Raw genomic sequence first — 22,636 nt, forward strand, 5'->3', positions numbered from 1 at the left:
TCTGATTCAGTCATCAAAGGATCTTCTCATGAGACCACAAAGAGATCTACTGGTTAAATCTGCTCTCCTGATTAAGACCTAGAATCCCAATATTTGGAACTGTAACTTGAAGCTTAGCTTATACTGCAAAATATACAAAGTAATACATGGCTATGTAAAAAATTATACAATAAAAAATAATATCTGTAGTAAAAATATACTAATGATGGATAGCTAAAGCCATAATCTGCAGAAACATGCCTAGCAGAAAGTTATGGGGTTTCATCTGGGGAGAGACTATGGGGTAAGAGAAGATGGAAGAAGCAAGAGACTGCTTATAACCGGGCGGGGGGGGGGGGGGAGGGAAAAAATGTACTTGAAAAGTAACTAAATAAAATTAAAAAAAAAAGTAAATGAATGGATCAAAAAATTGTGGTACATATACACAATGGAATTCTATGCAGCAGAGAGAAAGAAGGAGCTACTACCTTTTGCAACAACATGGATGGAACTGGAAAGCATTATGCTGAGTGAAATAAGCCAGGGGTTGAAAGACAAATACCATATGATCTCACCTTTAACAGGAAGCTGAACAACAAAACAAACAAGCAAGCAGAAAAAAAACCAACAAAAAACAAAGACACTGAAATATAGAACAAGGGGATAGTGACCAGAGGGGAGAAGGAAGGGAAGTTAAGGGGAAAATGGAGGAGGGATTTGGAGGAACAAATAGGAAGGACACAGGGACGAGAACTAAGGGGGGTGGAAATGGGAGGGAGGTGGGGAGCAGGGGGCGGGGGAGGCTGGGATGGGAAAAATGGACAAAAAACTGTACTTGAAAAATAACTAAATAAAAAAAAACTAAAAAAAAAAAAAGAGACTGCTTATAGAATGTTCTCTAGGTTGTCATTCAAATTCCTCTGCATTACTTGAACATTAAACATAGAATAAGAATATAGATTCTCACATTGTGTGAGGAGAGACAAAAACTCATGGGAGAGGAGACTGATCAAGATTTGGGTGATCAGATGAGCTTTTTGAGTCCATGAGGGATTTTCTCAGGCATGTACCTCTTTAAGTAACTTAATACTGTTAACAGGCAAACTACTAAGAAAGGGAATCTTTCTATGGCAGGATGGAAACCCTGAAAATATAAATCTTGAAAATAAATACTCTGTTATAATTTTCCAGAAAATTGTTAATGTCTAAAAGGCACATCTTTATCACTGTTGTACTAGAAAAAAATAGCAAAAGTAGAAGAAAGGAAAAAGGAGAGCAAAGGGGAGAAATTAGACACTGATTTTTGTCTGACAACAGGAGTTTGGCCGTGAATTTGTGATTATAGAGAAGGCATAGGTCATGATGGCCAAATAGAATTCCCGTGGAGGAGATGAGTTCACACTCTGCACAGGAGACTACTCTTTCTTTACAGGAAAATTCATATTAAAATAGGTGTATAGAAATATCGTGGCTGTTTAAAATTCCCCTTGTTTCTAATACTCAACTTACGTATTAAGTTGGGTGTCTTCAAAAAAAATTATATACATAGAGGTAAATTTTAAGTTGGTTGCAATTGATAAAAATTTAATTTTCTGGGTATTAAAACCACCATTTGGTATACCTTGGCCCCATGAAATGTTATATTGTTCATATTACAGGTTGCACAGTGGGCCTAATGAGCAGAAAGTATAAAAATCAATTATTTTTAAATAATGCTTTCTGAAACACAATCACATCAACATTGTTGATGTATTTTCTTTTAGTTATTTTCTTGTTTTATTACCCAGTTGAATATTTAATTTGGCATCCTACTTTTTTCACTTGCCGTTAAGTCACAAATGTTTCTATGACATTATAGATTCTTGATAATAATGACCTTTAGTGATTAAATAACATTATATTTTGTGGATTTGTCATAATTAACATGCATCTTACAATTGAGTTTTTAAATTATTAGCAATTTTTTTAAAAACAAAGTACTTTCTTAAGTTCTCTGTATGCATGATATCCTTAATAATATAGTAAGAATAATTAAAATGCATTATCAGAAATGTTTTTTAATTGCACAAGTTTCATGTGAAATTCAGAAACAATTCAGCAATATAAAGGTACTTAAAGTGCATGCGGTGGTCTCTTTTGTTCTCTGTCTCATGATCTCTCCTCATCGGTAGTCTTAATTTTATATCATTCCTGCAATTTCCAATGGTTTTACACATTCGTATGGAGATAAAGGTACATATAAATGTTTTTGTTCCATATACAGAATTGTATTATATGCCACTGTATTTATTTCTTAACATATCTTGGTTTATTTCCTTGTTAGTGTATTTCTTTTTAAAATTTTAAAGATACAGAAACTAAAATCTCCTCAGCTAGATATCAAATATACATATGTAGTAAAAAATAGAATATTATAATGTATAAGCAGTCCATTTCAGTCATCATCCCATTCCCATTCCTCTCTCCAGAGGTAAGTACCTCAAAGTGTCACATGATTTTTTTCAATTAAGAAAGAACATCAAATTCATTTTAACTTGTTTTTGTGTAATGCATTAAGTAAATTTTACTCTTAGTGTCAATATTTCTTATACAAAGGAATAAATTGTAAATCAGAAGATGATACTGATTTTCTGAGGAGTTTATTAAGTTGTGAGACTGAGACTTCTTCCCAATTACCACAGATTGGGCTAGAATTCTAATTATTCATGGGGTCTATTTATTGTGCAGAGAAGCAAGTAGCATGGATCCCAGGAAAATAACTCAAAGAGAACTCACGAGAGGAAGCCTGGCAGTTTATAGAAGGGTTATTCATGCTGAGTCCTGCTTGAGAGATTAAAACCCATTCAGGATGCCTCCTAGTTCTGCCTTCAATTACATTAGAGGCCATAAAACAGTTTGAGAGTGTGTTTTCCACCATCGTGAGTATAAAGGACAAAGGACAAAGGGTAATTAGCTCCTGACCTGGAAGAGCTCATAAGAGAAGAAAATTCCAGTGAAACAGTGCTACTTTGACTATTTTGAAAGTGTGTATGTGTATGAAACAGCATGTGTTCTGTCAGACCCAGCCACCTCATGAACAGGGAACTAGCATGAAGAAGGTTCTGCCAGTGCATGAAAACACTGCCTGTTCTCTCCCTGAATCACCCAACTGGATTGCCCATGATTCCGAAATAAAATGCCTAAGAAAAAGGACTGGGTCATTACAATACCAAAACCAACTGCAATATATGGGGCTTTTAAAAATGTATAGAGCTAATAAAGAACAGACATAAGAACCAATCTTCCACCTTGACTGGAAAAAATCTCAAAACATTTCAAGATATACTGTTATGTCTAACTCAGAAGAGCATCAATTTTTAGCAGACTGATCCAGCCTTGTTATTAAGCTTAGGGATACCCACCCATTCTGATACTATTAGCTGCTGAACCATAAAGGTCAATTTAGAAGCCCAACTCACTGGAGACAATTACACAGGAGCAATCTTTTACTTCTTCTTATTTTCCTCTTACGTACAGATATTTAATCCCAGACTGTTCTCCCTTAATTAATCTAATGATTCTTGACTTTCAGATCTTAAATTCAATCTTTCAAAGTTTATTTTCTTTATATTTATTGTTGTTTTTTCTCCTCCTCATAGCATTTTACAAATAGGGTTTTCCCAAAAACACGGCCTTGAACTTTCCATTTGCAAACCTGCTCCCAAATCTCTCAGGAGCTCTAAGCACAACTTCTGTTTAGACTTCTGACCCCCAAATCCATCCCTCTCCCAAACAATCTGCCAGAGCCTCATCTATCTTCAAATCCATACTCACTTACCAGAGGGAAGGAAAGTCTCCCTGAAAGAGAGGTTACATAAGTGCTATAACAGTATTAGCACGAGGTACCCAAGACAGCTTGAATTAAGATATGACAGCACAACCAGAAATAAGGGAGAAATGTGAAGGACATTAATTAGAGGTAGAATCAGCTGACCTGGTGGCTGACTACTTATGAAGAATAGGTTGAAGAAAGATTCAAAGTTGGCACTGAAATTTCCAACATGGTAGCTCGTCAAGGGAGATAAGAATTCAGGAAAGCAATTAGTGGTGAGGCAAAAATGTTTAGTTTGTGGTATGAAGTATGTTTAGTGTTTAAACGTGTAGTAAGTATGTATTTCTATTAATAATTTTCTTTATACCCTCAGGACCTCTAAAATATGCTTTTTTATTTTTTATATAGTAAATTTTTATTGAGATAGAGAAAACAAATGTTATCATAAGATTTTTCTTTCTGGTAAATAATTCCTGATAAATACTCTAGGTTGACTTAAATGATTATAGCGTCAATTTAAAAATCCAGACTTAGGTAAGGTAAGACATAATTTAAAAGGCCTTTTGCGATAGGGGGAAAGAGATTATTGTAATAGGGGAAGGGGTACTATTAATTGCAATAGGGAGGATGCTCCTGCCATTAGATCTGTGAGTGTCTCACCAGTTAGTCAGAAAATGGCTTATCTTTTACAGGAAGGAGTGAACAAGACATTGAGGCAGGGAGTGGGCTGAGCTGGAAGCATGAATAGACAGTGGTTCAGGAAATGCTTTTCCCTGAGGTCAGCTGACTCCTCAGGAGGGGTTACTAAGGATGAGTTGTTCCACTATTTCAATTCTCAAGGGTGAGCCAAAATTCGGGGATCTAAGGAAAAGAGAGAATTTGCCTAAGGTTTGGTCAAATCAAATCAGTGAGCATTTTGTCCAAATAGTTCATTAGGAATAAACAATTCACCTAATAATTTATGAGAGAAAGAATAAGAATCTGGAGGGTCTATATCTGCCCTTGTCATAGGTAAATAAAAGGGTCATTCAAAAATCTCTCTAAGTCATGCAGGGAAGGTGGTTCTTTACAATAGGCTATTTTCTAAGACACAAACTGTGGGTTGATTTCTTGATTACCACTGCTTAATTTTGTCAGGAGCATTTCAACCTGACCATTCTATTCAACAAAGAGTACCTATCTAAAGCTTTTAAAATGTATTTTCAAATGTCAAAAATTAATTCTGAAAATGAATACGCCTGTTACAAAATTAAAAAATGTTAGTTTATCCCCTTTAAGATTGCAGAAAGACTAAAATGCAAAGACTACATAGATCACTGTGATAAAGAAAATTTGACCCTTATATATTTTCTTCATAAATTTATATTGCTATTATTAATTTCTTAGATGTTAGCTTTCCTCTTTTCCATCATTGTCTTTTGTTCAACCTTTTAGGATAACACTCTGACTTCTCCTTCTTGGGTATTTGCGTTTTGTATTGTGGTCCCCAAAAAGCCATTTAATAATGCCAAAAGGATCGTTTTTAATAAATGTTATTGTTATTTACTAGGTCTGTAAACATATTTTTAGGTGGTGGAAGGGGAGTTCCTCTTGTACATCACACAGAAGTTGGCCCATACACTCAATAAAAGCTCATTATGGAAAGATTATAAACGTATAACAATACATTTTAAGTGAGATGCAATGATCCATAAAATTGGTGTAGCTAATTAGCAGATCAAATCGCTGTAAAAACTGGATGTCTTTAATAACCTGCAGTTGCTTAATTCTATAGGTGTTTTACTATTCACAAATGTTTAGTAAAATTCAATAATAGTATAAATGTTCAGTGGGATTAAAGCAACTGTAAAATGAAACCAAACAAAATGAGTTTATTTTGTTAATTGAATAAAGAGAATCCCAGTGTTAATATAACATTACACAAAATCTAGAACAAACATCCTCTGAATCCCAGCCTCATTTCACATGTAATTAACCTTTCTCAATCAAGCTAAGCATCCCTCACACCTCCTTATCAACTGCTGTGTATCCAAGTCTTCTTTCATGTGAATAAAAGGCAGGCACCAATTTAGACTAGTAATACTGCCTCACAACAAGCTTCTAGAGCAACATCATCCCGAGTATTTTAAATACTCATCCTTTTCCCCAACTCAAAAGTATATTTTATATTTTTTTTCTTGCAGCAGTAGGAGACATTTGGTGCTAACTAGGAATATGTTTTAACCGTAAAATCTTAACTATTGATTAAAACTGAGGTGTCATGTTTATATTTTCATCCTCTAACAACTACTGCCTGATTTCTGGTAAATGCTGACTCCTTTGCATGGAATCCCTATCACTGGGGATGGAGCATATTTCCCAAACTTAGCTCAACCAGCATAGTCAGTTCCCTGGGCCTCAGTGGTTGGTAAACAGGTGAGCTCAGGACCAAAGTTACTTTAATCAGGCAAATATAAAGGCAAGTGGGAAGGCTGCTGGGAGAAGAATATCTCATTTTCTTGGGACTTGAACCTGAGAGGATGTGAAGATGTGGCAGCTGTGGCAGCTGTGGCAGCTGTAGGCATTCTGCTCCTACACAAGATCTGGAGGACAAAGCCAACACACAGGGGACAGACAGACCAGGAATAGGGAGAAAATCCATGCTGATGGTGTTTTTTGAGCTATATATAACCTAAAAATTCCTGAAGCCAGTTTTACCCCAAGACTTCAGAGTTACCTGACAATACTTTTTTTTCTTTTAGTTTAGATCCCAGGGGTGTCCAAATTTTTGGCATCTTTGGGCCACACTGGAAAATGAAGAGCTGTCTTGGGCCACACATTAAGTACATTGTTTCTGCATGGCTAAAGAAAACAGCATTAAAACGAAAAGAAAACCAACTGTGTGGGAAAACATATTTCCCAATGATACCTCTGACAAGGGTTTGATCTCCAAAATATATTAAGAACTCACATGACTCTACTCTAGGAATATAAAAATCCAATCAAAAAATAGGTGAAGGACTTAGACACTTCTCCAAAGAGAACATACAAAGGGTCCAGAGACATATGAAAAGATGCTCAACATTGCTAGCCATCAGAGAGATGCAAATTAAAACCACAATGAGATACCACTTCACCCCAGTCACAATGGCCATCATAAACAAATCAACAAACAAGCATTGGAGAGGATGTGGAGGAAAGGGAACCCTAGTGCACTGTTGGAGGGATTGCAGACTGGTGCAGCCACTGTGGAATACAGTATGGAATATCCTCAGAAAACTAAAAATGGAACTGCCTTTTGGCCCAGCAAGTCCACTGCTAGGATCGTATCCTAAGAACCCTGAAACACCAGTTTAAAAGAACCTATGCAACCCAATGTTCATAGCAGCACAGTTTACAATAGCCAAGAGTTGGAAGTAACCCAGGTACCCATTAGTAAATGAATAGATCAAAAAACTCTGGAACATTTACACAATGGAATAATACAATGTATGCAGTAAAAAGAAAGAAGGAGCTCTTACCCTTTGCCACAGTATGGATGAACATTATCTAAGTGAAATAAGCCAGGTGGTAAGGGATAATTACCTTACCATCTCACCTTTAACAGAAACCTAATCAACTAAACAAGAAAGCAAAATATAACCAGAGACATTGAAATTAAGAACAAATGGACAGTAACCAGAGGAGAGATGGGAGGGGATAATGGAGGGAAAAGGGTTAAGGGTTTTCAGGAACAACTATAAAGGACACATGGACAAAACCAAGGTGAGGTGGAATAAGGGGAGGGAGGTACGGATGGCTGGAGGTGGGGGTGGGGGAAAAAGGCAGACAACTGTCCTTGAACAACAATAAAAAAATAATAAAAGAAGCTGAGATTCAACATAAAAAAATACATTACAACATATAATCACAGAAAACCCTCTAATGTTTTAAGCAAATTTACAATTTTGTTTTGGGCCACATTGATAGCCATTCTGGTACACATGTGGTCCAGAGGCTGCAGGTTGGACATGCCAACTAATACAGTGTTTTCTGTTCAAATCAAAGGAGTTCAAAATGAGCCCTGATTGGATGGCTCAGTTGGTTGGAGCATCATCCTGTACACCAAATGGATGCAAGTTCAATTCCTGGTCAGGGCACATACACATACCTAGGCTGCAGGTTTGATCCCCAGTTGGGGCATGTGAGGGGGGCAACTAATCTATGTTTCTCTCTTACATTGATGCTTCCCCATCCTTCTTTCTCTCCCTCCCCCCCTCTGAAATCAATAAAGCATATAAAAAATTTAAAGACTTTATTTATTTATTTTTAGAGAGAGGGGAGTAGAGGGATAAAGAGAGGGAGAGCAGCATTGATGTGACAGAGAAACACTGATCAGTTGGCTCTTATATGTGCCCCAACTGAGGACTGAACCTGCAACCCAGGCATGTGCCCTGACCTGTAATTGAACTAGTGACTTTTTGCTTTGCAAATTGACACTCAACCAACTAGGCTACAATGATCAGGGCACATATCTCAAAAACCCCATTTTTTTAAAGTTCAAAATGATACCAGGCCCTCCAGTTCCATTCATGCTATTGCAAAGTGTAGGAGCTCCTTCTTTCTTTCTGCTGTGTAGTATGTTAAGTGAAATAAGCTAGGCAGTGAGGAACAAATACCATATGATCTCACCTTTAAGTGGAATCTAATCAACAAAACAAACAAGCAAGCAAAGTACATATAACCAGAGACATTGAGATTAAGAACAATCTGACAGTAACCAGAGGGGAAGTGGGAGGAGATAATGGGTGGGAAAGTGGGGGAGGTTTTCAGGAACAACTATAAAGGACACATGGACAAAACCAAGAGGGGATGGAAGCAAGGGAGGGAGGAGGGGAGTGGTGCAGGGTAAATGCAGACAACTGTAATTGAACAACAATAAAAATTTTTTTTAAATAATAAACTCAAAAGAGCCGGGGAGGGGGGACAAAACAATACCAGGCCTATGTCATCATAGTAATGCAATTAAAATCATGAATTGAGGAAGCATACAAACTTTGATTGTAATTCTAATTCAGTTTATAACATCCAGGATTTCCTTGGCAAATAGCTTTAGCTGAGAACTAACTCCCTTCCATTGTTTAAAAGGGTTTATAAAAACTGTGTTATAAGTATTAAATTAATTGTATATAAATTATATGCAAAAGATATGTTAATGCTCAAAAACTGGCAGTTGTTATTTTTATAAAAACATATTTTACAGAAGAATAAAAGCTATGTAAGTGACTTTATTATACTGCACTGAATCTTATTCTAGATATTAAGTTTACCTGTATCCTGAAGTTTTTCTAGTTCCAAAATTTGTTTAGTTCTGCAACTAATAGACTTGTGGGGGGTGTCCAGTGGAGGAAACAAAATTCTGTTCTGAAAATAAGGTCATGAGCATCTATTTTTACTAGTATTGGCCAAGTATTTAGAGATAAATTGAAGTGAAATGACTCACCACTGGTTAAATAATGGGATTTGCATGAAGTTTGCACGAAATGGTAGACAAGAATGTTCCTTCACAAGATCCAGTGAGATCATGTTTTAAGGCACATTTCTACTCTTCTTATAATATTAAACAACAAACTATAAAATTAGAGATTATAAAAGGTAGCACTGGTGTATACATCTCTAAGGATCAGAAAAGGAACAAAAACATAAAGCCACATAACTTCCGTGCTGTAGCTACAGAAGTCAGCAGAATCAGTCAGAGTTTGGCAGAGTGTTTCAAAAGAAACTAAGTGTCCCCACAAGATGAAGAACAAGAGGCAGACATACTTTTTGAAGTTAGCAGCTATTTCGAAATTCCCCTGGGATTCTGTTGTAGCCAGCTGTGCCTAGAGAGATAAGAGAACAAAGAATGTCCCTCCACCAGACATTGAACAAAGTGGTTCACCAGACCGCTGTTGTTATGTGCTGTCTACATCACAATAGAAGAGAAGCCTTACTTGTTTGTTCTGTCTTAAGGTTATAGGGGCCTGGTAAGAAAACTTCAAAAACCACTAGTTAGAGAAATGTAAACACACACACACACACACACACACACACACACACACAGAAAGGGGTCAAATAAACAAAAATATTTCCTTTTTTCCTTTGCAGCTACTAAGGTAAAAATTCTTTATACCTAGTTAACAATTCTTTATATTACTGAATTCTCTCTGGTGAAACAATTGATGTGATTTCTGTCTCTTCACTGGAGACTGACTGATAAAATATTTAAAAGTGAAAAATAAAATAGCAGTAAACCTTTCTAGATTGCAAATATAGGAATAAAAAGCAGTTGAAACTACCAAAAAAGTTGTAGGTGACTGCTTCTGGGGGTTTTCATTTGTCTTACTTTTTTGTGTTGTTTTGTTTGGAAGAAAGACTTATTTCAAAAGAAATCTCACATGAAAACCCTATTTTAAATGCTCAAAGAGGAATTTGGTGGAAAGGTTAAATCTGGTTGTTCACTGGCGTCCTCCAAAGTAAGGCATCTCCTTGGAAGCATGGAGAGAAGCCAGCAACATTTACAACATGGGTCGTGGAATAAAGAATGTCAATCTAAAAGTTTCATTTTTTATACCTAATGGTATACAATCTTTGGGGTGTGATTTACTAAACATTAACTTGTCGAGTGGTGTTAACATAACCTATTGCTGTCCCCAAATAACTGTGACAATATTAAAGTAAGATCAAATATCCCATGCATATTTAAATACTATAATAAAATGAGAATTCAGAGAAGGCTGTCATTGAGAGAAGAGGTGACACCTGGGTGGACCTTGCGCATCAAAGAGGTGACAAAAGAATTATAGCACAATTACTCAGAAACAGTCATAAAGCAGGAATCTTAAGGAACCAAATATTTAAGTCATAAGTCCACTTTTTTTACAATTGAAACTTATAAGAAAAATTGTTTTCAGGGCTCCCACATCAATATCTTATCACCTGAGGTTAGTGTAGACATTGCATCTTGTTTCCCAGTGTTTGTCTTAGCTTTCTTGTGTCCCACTGATCCATTGATTCTGCCCCACAGGCTACGGACTTCAGTTTTCAGTGAAGAGCATGCTGGGATAAGGGCTTTGTTTCCTCAACTCTACCAAGACAGTGATGTTGTCCTGGAAAGTCAGATTTCTAGGCACTTCAAGTTTCCTGTGGCAGTGGTTAATTATCCAACGGGAACTTTTATATTTCCAGGAGAATTACCTCCAAGTCTTGGAGTCCCTGCAATGCTCTTGTGAATCAGACTTGAAAACAAGCTTTGTCAAACAGCAGGATCTATCTGAATGTAGGTCAAAAATAGAAAACCTTTCAAAAGATTAGCAGCAACTGGTCAAAGACAAGACAGTAGCAAAATTATTCACAATCCCTTTCCTTCCCCTTAAAACTTGTTAAGAATACCACTGTTGCTGAAATCTACTGGATTTTTAACAGTGTGTGGTTCTGAAAAACATATTTCATTCTAAGTATTCAAACCACCAGAGAAAAATTGTAAGCCCTATAATATTACCTTAATTTCTGAAGTTTGCAAGAAGAATCTGGAGTAGAATATGGAAATCTGTCTGCCTTTTTAATGCTTTGTAAGCATCATATTAGAAGCAATTTGATAGACACAAACTAATTTTTAAAGCAATATGAATATCATTTCCAATGAAGTTTTGGTACAGAACTTAACATAGAAGTTCTTGAGCAACTACCTTTGCAGGAATGGGGTACATATTCAGTATTAATTTCTAGCTAGTTAAAGTATCTTCGTAGTTTGTGTATCTACTAGATAAACTCCTTTAAAAATATATGAGTAAAAGGATTTTGAATTGCAGGAGTCCATTCGTGTTTTCACCTTCCAAGTATAACTCATTTTGACCTTTTAGTTTATTTAATGAATGGAAGCAAATTACTTTAGTTCTAAATACCTAGTATTTTTTAGTTTTCACTCTTACTTCAGAAATAAAGGCAGTGTTCAGCAACTAATTAACATTAGTTTTTAGGTACCTTTTCATTATATTCTAATCGTCACAATAATCCCACGAGATGGTATGATTACCCTTTGAATACAGAAGCTCAGCTTCGAAGGGGCTGACCTCAGTGTGCTAATGGAGAGCTTGGAACTCTTTTCCCAAAGCAGAGGTTATGTTCTTTCTACCATGTCAAGATGCTGTCTTTGCTTAGGAACACACAAGTTTAGGTATAGACAGTACAGCTTTTAACCTCTGGGTACAAAATAATGAATCATATGCAGAAGATGACGATCAGTTCAGAGTTCATATAACCTTTTGGAAGAAATTTCTAAGACAAGAGAAAAATTTTTTAAATAAGAAACATTGAACAAGTAACCTTATGGAAATTTTAGTGAATGTATAATATACTTTTGGTACAAACTAAAAGGTATTTTTTAAAAAGAAGCTAAATTCCCAGTGTTTTTGTTGACATACTTGTTCCTCATAAATGATCATACATTGGCACAAATTCTGGAAAGAAATTGGGCCCAGAATCTATGAAATTTCTTATCCCTTTATTATATGTAAAATTTCACTTCCAAAACTTTTTCCTAAGAAAAAGATGAGAAATGTGCACAAAAGATGTGTATAATGGTATTTACTTAAGTGTTATTTTTAATACAAGAAAGTTGGAAACAACCTAATGAAAATGTTTAAATATATTATTATTCATGCATAAGATGGAATAATATGAAACAAATACTTCAATATTTAAAGAATTCTATATGACCTAGAAATATGTTTATAATATAATAATATGCAAAATAGTAATATAAAAACAATGTACAGAGTATATCTTAATCTGGAGGAAAAAAGTGTATTTCCAAAAAAAAAAAATACATATGGAAAAACACCAAAATATTAATAGTAATTACCTTAGAACAGTGAGATGGTGAAAGATTTTATTTTCTATATAAATTTTTTTCTATTTTCCAAATTTCAACAAAATACATGTATTACTTTTATAATCAGATTATGAAAAACAATAACTATTTAGGAAGAAAATTATTAGAACATTTCAATTAACATTCTTTTAAGCTTGTCAATTTAAGAAACTTTTTCTTTGTTCTTATTAGTGATTTCTCAAAATGCATACTTGTTGACACATTATCTCAACAATACTTTTTCAGATTAATTCAGGATTTACAATGACATATTAATTAAAATTTTGGCAGCGAATTACAATTTTAAAAATGTATATATTGCTAATATGGTAAGTGGTATATTTACTTAAATTTAGCTTTGGTTTTAGGGAAGCAATGCTAATTCAGCTGTCCCTACGACACATTCAGAAGATTTTAATTTGTTAAATTGATGATTAGCATGGTTTAAACATTTTAACCGTATATGAATGATCCTTTTTTCCTCATTCTTGAACTTATTGAGGACAATTCTTTTCTTTGTTTTTTAAATACAGATAAACATTCACATCTTCTGTATTGATGATTTTAATGCAGGAGTTTAAGTTTTCCTGGTTACCATCTTTTGGTCAAAGTAATTTAATTTATAATTTAAAGTACATTTACATTTTCCTTACATATCTAATTAAAGTAACTCTTTGTATATCAATGATTTGAAATTATTTTAAAAATAGGTGCATTGATTTGCAATTAAGAAAAATAGTAAGTTTCCTGTGTGAATGACCTACTCAGACTCACTCCCCAGGAGCTCCAGTGCTGGGACAGCAGCTCAAAAGGCACCAGGGACATAGAGCGAGGAACTGAATAGGCAGTAGGATGAGGGCTGCAGAGACAGCTTTCTCACAGACTGCTGGCAGAGGCCCTTGCTCCTTTTCTGAGACCAACCCCACAGAGCCAGCAAGTGTGTACTATCATATCTGGATCTCTATCAACCTGGATAAAACTGTTTCTCCCCACCACGTGCCCCCCCCCAGGTGATACCTGAGACCATGCCCCACCCAAGTTGCAAGCCCAACCAAATTATTTCCAGTAACTTTTCTATACAAATGACTTGTTTTGACTCATGCTGTGAACTTTCCTAAAATCTCTGACACAAGTATCATCAGGCTTCCACATGCCCCGTACCTCTTCTTAAGTGGTCCCAAGGCCAGGCACTGGTGGCAGCCAGCCTTGGTTCACAGCTTGGACTCTCCCAGGCACTTCTAAGCCCAGTACAAGCAGCAATTGTCTGCATATCACTCTGTAGCTCATGCTCGATGGCCCTGTGCTGGGCACAAGTGGTGGCTGACCTTTGCTTGTACCCCTTAGGAGGCCCCAGAGATGACACACCCAGTGGGCAACTTCAGACAATGTTCTAGCACCACCCAAGCACCCCCACAAAGTGACACACTGAAGGGATTGACTCAGCTGGCACCAGAGTTCCACTGACGTAAGTCCTGTTCCATGGGATGTACCCCTTCATAGCTGATCCTCCATGGTGATCAAGCCAGTCCTTGCAGCTGATCAGTCTGAGGGTCAGTCCCTCCTACTGATGTGCCAACAACAACCAAAATTCAACTGTAACTGAAGGGTGTACACAGTCCACACAAAGGGAGGGGGTGCACATGGAGTGCCCAGCTCAGGAATACAGAGACCATGACACTGGATCCTACAGATAACTACGACATTAGGCCACTGTACCAAGCCTGGGAGATGTAGCAGCTCTACCTAAACATAGAAATAATCAGACTGGAATACTGTAGCTTTGTACACGTAATAGTAAAAATAAACATCTTTCCTTTTAAAAACTATAGATTTATTTTATTATTTTAAAATAGCCATAGAGTAGTTACTTAATAGATTCCAATAATTTCTTTCATGAATTTCTCACTATTTTCAGCTTTCATACACATTTTGACATATTCACCAGTTTTTTTCCCCTAAGACTACATTCTTAGATGTGAGATTTTTGGATCAAAGGGGACACACAATTTTGGCTTTTGTAAATATTTCCATCAGAATTTAATTAAGAACCTAAAAGGGCTTAAGAAGTAAATACACACACAAAAAAATACATATAAACTTTTTCCTGTTCCAGTTACTTAAATTTCTATATTGGCATCCGTCATTACTTATTTTATTAGTTATTAGATTTTTAATTGTTTTAACTATAGAGTGCGTGGCAGGAACTGGCAGAGCAAATTCTCCATCATCACACTTCTTGCTGATATTTTTCCTGGCTATTTTCAAAGTTTGTTTTAACAGTTCCTTTATAGAATGATTCTGTCAGGTTAGCCCAAAACCATAAGTACTTAGATTAAGAATAGATTTTTTAAAGATTTTATTTATCTTTAGAAGGGAATGGAAGGAGAGAGGGAGAGAAATATCAATGTATAGTTGCATCTCATGCATCCCCTGCCAGAAACTGGCCTGCAACCCAGGCATGTGCCCTGAGTGGGAATCAAACCATGATCCCTTGGTTCGCAGGCCTGCACTCAATCCACTGAGCTACACCAGCCAGGAAGAATGGATTTTTAATTCATTTTTGTTACTGCCTAAGATTTGTTTTATAAAATTTGCCACCTTAATTAACTGATTTTTTTATATCAGCTGAGTCATAAATCACAACATGGCAATATATTTTAATATTTATATTTCTAATTTTATGGTCTTGACTAATTGCTTCAGATAATTCTAGGATAATATTATATAATAGTGATGCTAATTATGTATGTCGTTCTTCTAATTTCACTTTTTTAAGTACGATGCTATCTTTTAAATTAACAGATTGAGATTGTCATTTTTCAATACTTGTTATAGTGTGCATATATATTTTTTAGTCATTAATGGTTGTATTTCTATCCATTATGTTTCTGATATCTGTGTAGTTAAAAATAAACATTTCAAAGGTTCTTCCAAGACAGTGACAGAGTAGGACAAAGCAGATTTCATTTCCCTGTACACATGGGAGAAAATACTGGCCAAACTACAGAGGAACAACGCAAACAGCCAACAGTTCCCCAGCATATATGAAAATAAAAGACGAGAAATCATAATGGTCACTGAAAAACCAGACGGTAAGGAGACGGCTGCAGTACAGTGGAGACTCAGGAACCGGAGCAAAGACAGGAGCAGCAGCGGCCTCAGCCAGCGCCCAGCGCCCGGAGCCCAGCGCCTGGCTGCGGGTGCTCTACCTCAGACTCTTTGGGAACCCCGGGCCTGCTGAAGGGTCTTTGGGAGAGAGCTCGATTATCAGCTCCCTCCCTCCCCAGCCAAGCAAGGTTGGGTGCCGGGAAAGACCTGTTTGCTTGAGTTTGCAGAGAGGGTACTAAGGACAAAGGGCTGAGATCAACTGCAGACTCTGTGGTCACCAGCTCGAAAGAATTGAGAGGCACAGTGTTGGGCTCTGACTCTGACAGTCACTGGTCTGGCTGGGGGATTAGGCTGTGCTGAGAGGCAGGCTTTCTAAAGGAGAAAGTTTTTGGAAAGTAAACTGAAGGATTCTCCTACAACAGCCACTTGGCCTGCTCCCCACCCAGCCTGGCAGCGAACCAGAAATTGGGCAGAAGGCCTGGAGTTTCCCCACAGAACTGGGATGGGTCCACAAGACCCAGGTAGCCTGCCTGGCATGCACGTGCATGCACACCCTACAGCCCAGCCCACGGTGATGACCCCCAGGGAAAGAGTGCTATGAGGAAGACCTAGAGCCCCTTCGTGGGGCACTAGGGAAAGGCGCTGCGTTGGCTCTTGGGAGAGGGCTCGCGGAGAGACCACACCAATCACCCCTCAGTCTGCTGCAGCCAGAAAAAATGGTTTGGCCAATTAAAACCAACAAGAGATGGTTTTTTGTTGGTGGTGGTTTTTTTAAGTAATCTTTTATCTTTTAAATTTTATTGTTGTTTTATCTTTCAATACTTTTTTCCTCTTTTCTTCTTTCCTCTTTTATTCCTTCTTCCTTTTTTTCCAAACTTATTGCCTTTTTCTCCCTTCTCCTGCCTTTTTTGTTTGTTTGTTTGTTTGTTTGTTTGTTTTCTTTTATTTTACCCACAAGTGACACAAACAACTTGGAACCATAAAAAGACCACAGTGGGACCCAAAGAGGAAGCATCCCAACAGTAGAGACAGAGAGACAAATTTCACTTTGCTACAGCAGAGAAGCCACAAGTTGCTGCATATTTGTATTGTTATTATTTTTTCATTATTCTCACATCTTTTATATTTTAATAGTATCTTTCTATTCCTCCTCTTTCTGTATAGGCTTCTTTGCCTTGGCTGGTTAGAATGTATCATTTGACAGGTTTCCCCTGTTCTTTCCTCCACAGTGTATTGCTAATTTTCTATACTTCATGCCAATTGTTTTCCTTTAGCACACTACCCAAAGTTCTATACCCTCTATTCATGTTATCCAGATCACATACAGTCTGTCATATGATTGTTGCTCTAGTATTATTGTAAATAATAGCTGTTCTATACAACTGTAAATACTTCACGACATATCACCCAGATCTTAGTCCACTTCACAGTTTCCTCAATTCTATTACTGTAGTGATTAACTCTATTTGCTCACACATTACACCTATTTACTATCCTTTACTTTCCCCTTACCTCAGAATCTGAACGCCTGAAACCTCACTGCTTTCTAGATGTAGCTCACAAGCCTTCCCTCTCCAACAAGAGACTTGTCTTGTGTCCATCCCCTCTTAAAAGTGGCAAGTTGGGTTGAACATTACGCTTAACACTATATATAACCTAAAGATCTTCTATCTCTTCTCTACCGGCTGTGACTGTAAATATCATAAAATACTCTCCCACTGTCATAAACCATTTTGCCTTCCCCTCCATCTGATCACAAAAAAAAGGAGTAGGTGGAAGCAGAGAACACCAGGATACCTGAAGGAGACTGCACCACTGAATCTCACAGGTGTTCTACCACAGAAGTTCACACCATAAACCCAGGGAGCCAGAACAGATCAATTTAAGAAGCTGAAGCTAACAAGAAGAGTTTCACAAACAGTAGAAAGACAAAGTAACAATCCCCAAATGAAAGGAAAGGAGGAAGCCTCAGAAAGAATGTTAGATGAAATAGAAGCAAGCCAACTCTCAGATAATGAATTCAAAGCACTGGTTATCAGGAAGTTTAAAGAGCTCACAATGAGCTATCAGAAACTACAGGGGAGCTCCAATGAACTCACTGCAAACTATATCAACATGAAAAAGGAAATAAAAACTATCAGCAAGGACCAATAGGAAATGAAGAATACAGTTTCTGAACTGAAGAACACAGTAAAAGGAATAAAAAGCAGGATCAATGAAGCAGAATATCAGATCAGTGAGTTGGAGGACAAAGTAGAAAAAAACTCCCAGAAACAGCAAGAAAAGGAAAAGAGGCTCAAAAAGAATGAAGAGGGATTAAGAGAAATGCAAGACAATATGAAACATAATAATATCCGAATAATAGGGATACCAGAAGGAGAAGAAGAACAAGGGATAAAAAAACCTATTTGAAAAAGTAATGCTTAATTTGATGAAAAAAGTCACACAAATCCAGGAATCACAGAGAGTCCCAATCAAAAGGAACCCAAAGAAGCCCACTTCAAGACACATCATCATTAAAATGGCAAAATTCCAAGACAAAGAGAGACTCTTAAAGGCAGCAAGGAAGAAAAAGAAAGTAACATGCAAGGGAGCCCCAATAAGGTTAGCTACTGACTTCTCAATGGAAATGCTCTAAGCAAGAAGAGAATGGCAAGAAATATTCCAAGTAATGAGAACCAGAGGCCTGCAACCAAGGCTACTTTACCCAGCAAGGCTCTCAATCAAGATAGAAGGCCAAATAAAGAGCTTTCAAGACAACAGAAGTCTAAAAGAATATGCCTCCTCCAAACCAGCTCTGCAAGAGATGCTAAAAGGACTGCTTGAAGGAAAGGAAGAAAAAGAGAGAGACAGAGAGGAACACAGGTACAAAAATGGCAATGAATAAGTATCTATCAATAATAACATTAAATGTAAATGTATTAAGTGCTCCAATCAAAAGACATAGAATAGCTGAATGGATAAGAAAGCATGACCCACACATATGCTGCCTACAAGAGACTCACCTCAGGACAAAAGACCTGCACAGACTAAAAGTGAAGGCCTGGAAACAAATCTTCCAAGCAAACGGACAAGAAAAAAAAGCTGGGGTAGCAATACTCATATCAGATAAAATAGACTTCAAAAAAAGGGCCATAAAGAGAGACCCAGACGGTCACTTCATTATACTCAAGGGAAGAATCCACCAAGAAGACATTAACATCGTAAATATATATGCACCCAACATAGGAGCACCCAAATATATAAAGGAAATCTTAGAGGAATTTAAGAAAGATATTGACAGCAACACAATTACAGTAGGGGATTTTAACATCCCACTGTCAAAAATGGACAAATCTTCCAAACAAAATATCAACAAAGATATTGTGGCATTGAACAACACCCCAGATGACATGAACTTAACTAATATATACAGAGCCCTTCATCCCAAAGAAGCTAAATACACATTTTTTTTCAAATGCACATGGAACATTTTCAAAGATAGACCACATGATTGAACGCAAAACAAGCCTCAACAAATTCAAGAAAATTGAAATTATACCAAGCATTTTCTCTGACCACAAGGGACTGAAACTGGAAACCAACCCCAAAGGAAAAAACCCCAAACACTCAAATCATGGAGATTGAATGGGATAGCACTAGTCTTCTGGGGGTTATAACCTACTAAGTTCTATATGTGTGTAATCTCTAAGTCGTACAACTGAAACTAATATATTATATATCAATTATAATTGAAAAGTTAAAGAAATAAATATTTTTATAACAGTTAAAGAGAGCCAATCAAGACATCATACTACTATATTATTAAAATTCTTTATATATGTTTGATCTAGCAATAATGAATTCAGCATCTTTAAATTTTCTACTATTATTATATTTTTGTAATATATTCTGTTTTCACAAGTATATTTTATTCATTTCTATATGTTAATGAATTTTAACCAACTAAATTGAGTAAGGAATACTCAGGTCAAAACCTATTTAACTCAAATCTCTACATGCCATCCCAGGGTGGTTAGTATTCCAGTAACTCATCTAAGGGTTTAAATGTTTCCATTATGTAAACAACTTTATTCATTCAACCTGGATATTTTCTTATATTTAACATAAAAATGTGTCTCTGTGTTCTTAATATTCAGTAATTCTACCAGGACTTATATAACTATTGTTATTAATATATCCTTTAATAAGCATTTTAGGTTCAGGGAATTTTCTCCTCTTATATATCTCAATAGTATTTCTGTTTTATTTGTTTTGCTCTATTCTGAAAAAGAACCCCAAAACCCACAATATGTTTATTTTTTATTAACTGACTTCCAAATTCTTCAACTCTTCTCTTAATTTATTTCTTTATTAATTTGGTTCATTAATAGTTATATTTTCAAAACTCTACTCATTGTATTAACTCTAATTTTATTCCCACTATTTTATTCCCTACCTGGTATCTCTCTTCATTTCCACCTGTCATCTCACTATGCATTTCTTGTGAGAAATTAACTATTCTTCTTTTTATAGAGATTTAACAGTATCCACTGTAGTTTAATTTTTACTGTTTCCTGAAAAAATCATTTTTCATAAGTGTTTTGATATGCCAATTCATAGTCGAGCAGTGTTTTACTCTGTTATATAAAGAATCAGTTTGTAAACGCTTTACTTATTTTGTACTTACTTATTCAAATATATTAATCAGTGAATCATAAGATTTCTCTAAAGAAAAAGGGAAAGTGGTTTTCTCTGGGATCTCCTTTGTCATTCTTTAAATATTGTTAGAAAATTTTTAGAACTCACATTTAAATACTTGTTGCTAGTTCTGTGATCCATCTAAGTGTGGAGATACAGTGATGGAGCTAGGGCCACGGATAATTATGGCTGGAGAACTTTGTACCATTTTTGTTCATGCACATCTGTGCCTGTGTATGTGAAGTCAGTATGACAAGTATCACAAGTGTCTGGCAGGGTATGCCCAGGATTCTTTTATGGCTAAGAAATAGGCTTGTTTCTTTGACCTAATTATCACTCAACTTAACTGAGCTAGTTCTCTAGCACCATTGCTACTATAGGCCTTCAGTGGTCTACTGTCCCGTGGAGTGATTCTTGCCTTTGTTCTTGGTCTAATATCCCTACACAGCTATTCAAGGTATTGAAGAGAGTCTAGCTGCCTTTTTCTGTTTTAGATCTCTGTATCTACTCAACAGAGCCTCCTATGTTGACCTGTAATTTCTTTGAATTTCTTCCAAGAATCTTGGGATTCATTGTCACTGAGGACAATGAATGTGTTTATTGTGTTTATTTAGTTTGGTTTTGGTTTTGTGTGAAACAGGAATGGACTAATAACAACTTAGAAAGATAAAACATCCAATAGGTTATAACAACTTAGATTTTGAGGTCAGTTAGAAAGTTATAAGAAAAAATAAGATGCCAATTTAATAAATTTTATAAAACCAATAAATCAATAATATATTAATAGAAAATAAAATATAAAGAGAATTATTATAATTGTTAAAATAATTGTTTAAAAGATTATTCTTTTTTTTCACATACTTATGTACAAGAATAACCCATTAGAGATATTCTAGAGCACAGGTGGCAAACACAAGGCCTGCGGGCCGAATCCGACCCTCCACCTTGTTTTATCCGGCCTGGCACCTTGTTTCTACCTGGCAGCAGCACCTGAGCTCTCGCTTAACTGTTAAAGAGTAGCTACATTTATACAGTCCAAAAATTACATTTGGCCCTTTGAAGGCAACCACAAGGCTGATGTGGCCCCCAATGAAAATGAGTTTGATACCCTTTTTCTAGAAAGTGACCTTCAAATACTTGACCTAAAATTATCATTGAACTTACAAATCTATCAATAAGGCATCTAAAATTTCGTATATAAAATTCTGATGTGCAGTTATATTTGGGAACTACATTAGGAGAGAAATAAAAAAATTTTGACTATATATATGGAAACCCTTTAAATAAATTTGGTGTGGTTAAATGCAATTTAATGTCAAAATGCAAAGCATAAGCACTCAAATGAATAGTGTTGTTTTATATTGGGTAACTTTCAAGTCTGCCCTTAATAGTTTAGAGTTCCCTGAGGATTAAAAATCCTCATCTGAGGTCCTCCCCCAGGCAGTGGGTCCAGGATTTGGTAGCTGATGCTGAAAGAAAAACCCTTGGGTGCATCCTTGCCCTGGGACTGTGCCAGGGGCAGCTGTCACTCAAAGGCACAGAGGAAAAAAAGATTCTCCTCTGAGAATGGATTTTTTGAAGCATATTGAAGTCTTCTAGATATATTTTTAAGCAGCATGACTGAGTAGGTCCTTGGGAATCTCAGGTATTGTACCACTGAAAGGTGGAAATGAAAACTAACTTGCCGAAATTGTTAGGACAATATTTTAATTGTCAAAATATCAGCATGAAGATAATTACCCTCAACTTGATCAAGATACTTATAATCAGAAAGCACATTTTTAAAAAGTCTTTTATCCTTGATACTTATGCCCACAGTCCTGACACAAACAACAGATAAGCCTTTTTAGTACATGAAAAATAGCCCAAGTATTAAGTCAACTTGTCTGTAACAAGTGAGACGGGTATTTAACTACATGATAATGCCAGATGAATAAAAAAGAGCAGGACAACAGACTACTCTTTCAATAATGAACTTCAGCTAATTCAGCTCTGTCCTGGTGCTGTTCACATGTTTGAGTAACTTGTATGCTGATTTTAAATATATGTAACATTAAAGTAAAATTAGTTTAAAGCATAGAAAAATGTAAGCTCTGTATTTGTTTTGATTGTGTGAGCCTGAGGAATTTCATAATTAATCTCAAAACCACAAAATATATGTTTCACCTTTATTTATTTTTTAAATTATT

The 22,636-nt window shown here is 36.2% G+C and overlaps 1 non-coding gene across 1 annotated transcript; it reads left to right on the top strand.

Annotated features, from left to right (window-relative positions):
* The first annotated feature begins 21,860 nt into the window (after positions 1–21,860).
* LOC119044116 (small nucleolar RNA SNORA30/SNORA37 family) lies at positions 21,861–21,990 on the top strand. Its single transcript, XR_005081550.2, has one exon. It is a non-coding gene; the product is annotated as a small nucleolar RNA SNORA30/SNORA37 family (small nucleolar RNA).
* The last annotated feature ends 646 nt before the right edge of the window (positions 21,991–22,636 follow it).

This window comes from Artibeus jamaicensis, unplaced genomic scaffold, assembly GCF_021234435.1.
Source record: "Artibeus jamaicensis isolate MK-2021 breed Jamaican fruit bat unplaced genomic scaffold, CSHL_Jam_final contig_1832, whole genome shotgun sequence".
NCBI classification, from domain to species: domain Eukaryota; kingdom Metazoa; phylum Chordata; class Mammalia; order Chiroptera; family Phyllostomidae; genus Artibeus; species Artibeus jamaicensis.